The sequence below is a fragment of the Elephantulus edwardii genome, unplaced genomic scaffold (assembly GCF_000299155.1).
Source record: "Elephantulus edwardii isolate Elephantulus edwardi_28Jun2011 unplaced genomic scaffold, EleEdw1.0 scaffold00169, whole genome shotgun sequence".
In the NCBI taxonomy this organism is placed as follows: domain Eukaryota; kingdom Metazoa; phylum Chordata; class Mammalia; order Macroscelidea; family Macroscelididae; genus Elephantulus; species Elephantulus edwardii.
In genome coordinates, this window is record NW_006399919.1 from 5,815,254 (window position 1) to 5,821,065 (window position 5,812).

Here is a 5,812-nt window from a genome sequence, read left to right on the forward strand (position 1 = left end):
TGCCGGGGAAGGAGGGACAATCTCCTCCTGTACCAGTCAGATCTGATTTGACGGTACACTCACACAAAAATAATAAAAATTAAAAAAAAATTAAAAGAAAAGAAAAAAACCTCTTTGAAAATGTAAAATTACTTATGTATCTACTGGATTTGAGTGGTTATGCTTTAAGTAGTGCCTTTTAAAATTAGAAGATGCCCTGGTGACACAATGCATTACATGTTGAGCTGCTAATCAAAATATAGGTGATTTGAATATACAAGCCAACCAGACAAAAAAAAAAAGAAGAGAAGAGAAGAAGAGATCAAGCAGTCTGCTCACTAAAAGATTTCCAGCATAGGAGAGACCTGCTGGAGGGTCAGGATGAAATTGAATTGGCTTGATGGCAGTGGGTTTGAAGTTTTGTTTTTATTGCTGTTAAATCACGGATGATATTAAGCCTACTAATATAGGACTGCTATTGTCTGAATGTCATCTATGCAGAGTTAACCAGTAGTCACAATCTCTCACCAACATAAACCTTTCTTATAACATTCTGGGTATGTCAATAAGGACTAAGTTGTTTTGACCCTAGCCCTGGGTCAGTGGAAATACAGTTCTAAAGGAAGGTAAGGAAATCTGGAGAAGTCTTAGAGGCATCAAACCCACGTTATGCTTCAGAATGCACAGTTTACAATTTACAGTACTTGCTTTTCAACCCTCTTGCCAGTGGGCATGTGACCAGGGACTTGCCAATCAGGTCTACCTGTTGTTGTCCTTTCTATTGTGTACCGTTGAGTCAGAACTGATCAATAGCTGACCCTCCAGTGGATTTTCAGAGGCAATCTTTCTCCCATGTAATAGCTGGTAGATTTGAACTGTGGCCCTTCAATATTGCAGCACAGTTTCTTTTTGCCAGGCCACCAGAGCTCTCCTATCCCAATTTGAATTAGGAGCCAATAAGGCAGGGAAGGCAGAAGGGTGTCACAGATGCTCGAACACTTGGTCAGTGCCTTCACTCAACATGTATTTATGGATAGCCTACAATGTTCCAAGCACCATTCTAGGTACCAGTAACAGCAATGCAAAACTCGAGCAGAGTTTCTGTAAGAATACAGGTTGGAATGAAGAAGCTAAATGCAACACAGTGGCACCTCTGCATGCCCAACAGTAATCTAAGCTTTTGCAATGTTCCTCATCCCTTGGTTTATAGGAACAAAGTGAACTGAGCAACTTCAACAATGAACAGACAAGATTGCCTAATAAAGGTAAGTGCCATTGAAAAGCTTTCCTGTGGCTTAATAGTAGTTATTTCCTAGAAACTGAAAAATTAATGCAATGTTCATATCCACTATTCTTAAGTCACATCCCTCTTTACTTTTCCAAATGTGTTTATATTACCACTAAAGGAGAAAGTCTAATATTCAAGAATGATGGGAAATTGACCATTTAAGATGTATACTAAAGGGTTGCTCACCTTCTCATGACTCTAATGTCTTCCTGTTTTTATACAAGCCAAATTTTGTAACTCACACAGTAACAGTATCACAGTTTTAAATTTATCTCATGTATATGCTTATTTATGATGTTCTTGGCTCCTCCCAGAGTCTCTGGGACTGCTCCTTGCTGGGAGCATGGTGGTGTGAGTGCCAGAATCACGGCAAGCTTTTGGAGTCGAGTGCATTTCCGGCATGTGTTTGGCGTGCGTGTTTGCTGTGTCCCCAGAAGCAAGGTGGTGGGTCTATGCGTTGCTGTACAGAGGTAACTCGTGGTTGCTGTGAACAGTGTTCAGGCTGTTCGTTCATAGGGTCGTCTATGACTCGACGGCATTAAACAACAATAATAATGACGACGACCAAGAGAGAGCTACGTTGGCCTAGTGGAAGGAAGCTGTGCTACCAAGCCGAAGGTGGGTGATTGTCATCTGTGGCCCTCGGCCAGGTTCAAATTGTCTTCCTGTCAAACATTCTTCTAGGTGGTATAGCACTGGTCTGTGCATTGCTGTACAGAGGTAACTCGTGGTTGCTGTGATGCTGAAGCCTGTGACAGTGATGTGTCAGTTCATGGTAATGGGTACCCATGGTGGACAGTGTTGGCTGGAGCTTCCCGACTAAATCAAGCCTGGAAGCGGGAGCGGCATCCACTTCCAAAATGGCTTGCCTCTGGAAACTCTATGTACGAACAGTGCTCAGGCTGTTCATTCATAGGGTTGCTATGAGTCGTCTACGACTCGAGGCACCAAACAACAACAACAACAACATATACTTATTTATACTGTTTTAAAATGAAAGAATAATTGTTTACTTTCTTAGATTTTAAAACTTCTCAAGAGATTTTGACTTACATCATGTTATTCCTAAATCGTACCAAGTACATTGAGAGACCTTATTGTTGTTGTTGTTAGGAGACACTGAATTGAGTATGACTCATAACAACCCTATGAACAACAGACCTGATCCCTGCCCTATCCTGTTCCATCCTCATTATCTTAGACACTCTTAAGCCTGTTACTGCAGTCACTGTGTCAATCCATCTCAATGGGAAGGTCTTCCTCTCTTTCTCTGACCTTTCTTAGAAAGTTCTAACTTATATGAAGTAGCATTTTGAAGAATAGAAAAGGAAAGACGCTACTTATATGCATTTGATCATGCAATGAAATGGCAACATGATATAGAAAGCAGTCTCTACAATTACGTGAGGTAAACCAAACAGTATACTTCTGAATTACTGAGGCATGGGTTATTTTCATGGCACAATTAGTTGTGGTTTGGACTGTTATTGCATATAAACAATAAATTGAGTGGCTTTTGGGATTGGCTAATTTTATCAACTAATCCAAAGAATTCTGGTAGCGAAATGGAGAAGCCCTAAGCAGTCAATAAAAAAATGAGTAGATAGTTCAAACGCAGGTGTAAAGCTTTGGAAACCCCACAAGGAAGTTCTACTCTACCCTCAAGATTCATTATGAATCAGAATAAAATTCAAAGTCTTAAAAAAAAAATTCGAAGTCTTTGTTTCTTTAGGGTTTTATAAAAACAGGAACTGAACTACAGGAGTCCTAGTAGCATGATGGTTAAGACTTTCTTGTGAAAGACCTACAAAGATCACAGTCTAGAAAAATCTGTGGGTCTGTTACACTGTCACATGGGGTCACCGTGAGTCTCAGCTGGACTTGACAGTACCGAACAGCAACAAACCGGAACGAGTTAGAATGGAACTAAGCCTCAGGGCTTCTTCAGATAATTCTCTTCCTTCAGATGCAAGTTCTTTTCTTTCTCAAAACTAGTAATAATTAAAAAATTTCAATGCCATTATAATGAAGAGTGTGAAAACTAAGATCCCTACATCTGGCAGGATACTTGGAGAGGTTTTAACTAAACCTTGAGTGTTGGCCTTTTCTACTTCACTCTTCATCTGCATTTCATTTTACCAGTAACTCTTCAGGAAAATGTGTATAATGTAAAGAGTTTAATAAAGACACCTGTGTAATCACTGTGATAGTTGTATTTGTATCTGAAGTATTGATGAAATGCTTTTTTTCGCTAAATGAAACTATGACTAGAAGTTGCCTCCAGCAGGATTAGAATAAAAAAGGAAACTTTTTAATGCATTTGAGCACCAAATTCAACTACTTAGTTTATATAAAAATTAAAATGTTACCAATGAGGGAGTTTTTCTTTTGCTTTTCAAGGAGAGGAGCAAAAGGGAGGGGGAGGGGTTTGTGCGGGGAGAAGGGTGCCACAATGAATGAATGGAATCCCAAAATCTCTGTAGATGTTCATTGAAATGAAAAATAAACAACCTAAATTAAAAAAAAAACACTCTTAAACATATAAACCTTGGCCTGAATCTATAAAAAAAAATTAAAATGTTTACTGAAAAAGTCGGCCCTTAGTGAAATGAAAATACTGTATCCTCTACATACACTTGACACACTTTATCTACATATCCAGACAGCCATGATTGAACCGGATTCCTCCATGCAGCTCAAATATTGGTAGTCAATTTATACTGTTACTTTCAAGTAAGAGAATTCTGGTGGCCTGGTGGTTAAGGAACAGTACTGCAATCCCAAAGACACCAGGTTCAAATCCACCAGCTGCTCCTCAGGAAAAAAAAAGATGGACAAGCTCCTCCCTTGAGGTTTACTGTCTCTGAAAACCTGCTGGAGGATCAGTTGTGAGTTGGTTCCAACTCAACAATACACAACAATAACAATAATGTCCAAGTAAGCACACACTAAAATTCCTTTAACAACTGAAGTGGCATTAGAAAATTACAGAATAGATCTTGTCTAGTACTAAAAACATAGTCCATAAATAAATGTATCCACATAAGAATTTCCATGACATTTGGTTTACTTAAAAAACTATACCATTTTCTGGAGCTCTCATGGCCTAGTGACAAGAAGCTGCACTGTAATCCCAGAGGTACTCGGTTCAAATCCACCAGATTCTCTGCTGGAGAAGGAGGGATAATCTCTTCCTGTACCAGTCAGATCCGATTTGACAGTACACACACACAAAAAATAATTAATTTTTTAAAAAAATTTAAGAAAAAATGATACCATTTTCTGAATATGTAACATAAGGAGAAAAGTGGTGAAATAACAGTAGTTTTAAATTTTTAACAGTTTTTTGTTATTTTATTATTTTTAACAATTTTTTTGCATAATTGAGCACTTTGAGATAATAAAAATAATATGTGAATAAATGCTCTTAAAATGAATATATAAATACAGAGCATATAATGTTTGTTATTCAGTTATTTGTCCTTGCTATTTAATAATAAATACTTGAGTATCCCTTTAAAAGAATACACTTTTAAAAAAAACAAACAACCGAACCCTAAGATTTCCCAATTGACCAGTCAGTTGTTGTTGTTGTTGTTATGTGCCATCAAGTTGTTTGCGACTCATAGCTATCCTATGTACAAGAGCCCTAAACACCGTTCTATACTGTGCCAACCTCGCTGTCTCAAACACATTCATTCCCACCACTCCACTCACAGAATCGATCCATTTCATCGAGGGTCTTCCTCTCCTCGCCGTCCCTCCACTCTGCCAAACATGATGTCCCTCTCCAAGGACCAGTCCCTCCTTGCAACACGCCCAAAGTATGTGAGATGAAGCTTCAGAATCCTTGACTCCAGGGAACATTCTGGCTTCCCCCTCTCCAGGACAAACCTGCTTGTTCTCCTAGCAGTCCATGGTATATTCAACACTCTTCTCCAGCACCACAACTCAAAGGCATCAATTCTCTTTCTATCATCCCTATTCACCGTCCAACTCAGAGCACACTTAGATTATCGTTTGGACCAATCAGTAGAACATTAAAAAAAGAAAGTAAGACTTAGCTTTAACTATCACACAACATTGTTTAAAGGCGCTTCTATTTAATGAAAAATATGTAATTTATTACATTACTTGAGCTTGAGGTTATGTTTTCAAGCGGAGTAAGGACACAGACCTGTGTAACACATCTATTCTTAAGCAGCTATTCTTGAAAGTATCATGCTTCTCAGCCCTTTAAGAAATTTTGCAAGTCATAGATTCTCTAGTCAGAAACTCTTATAGCACATGATTTTGTGCCTTTGGGATTTCGAGGTGCTATATATAGTTCTTAAAAGTAGCCCTGGTGACTCAGAAGTAAGTGCTTGACTGCCGACTTAAAGGGCAGGCAGTCTGGATCCACCAAACATTCTTCTGGAGAAAGATGCAACTGATGGCTTCCAGTCATATTATCAACTTGGAGAACACTATGGGGCATCTCTACCTGGTCCTTCAGAGTCACTACGAGTCAGAATCAACGCTACAGCGCTGAGGTGTTTAGAGTTC

The 5,812-nt window shown here is 38.9% G+C and overlaps 1 protein-coding gene across 1 annotated transcript in view; it reads right to left on the reverse strand.

Moving 5' to 3' along the window:
* Positions 1 to 5,812, reverse strand: part of ANKUB1 (ankyrin repeat and ubiquitin domain containing 1) — a 54,951-nt gene that overhangs the window by 44,212 nt on the left and 4,927 nt on the right. The gene's annotated exons all lie outside the window — the stretch shown is intronic.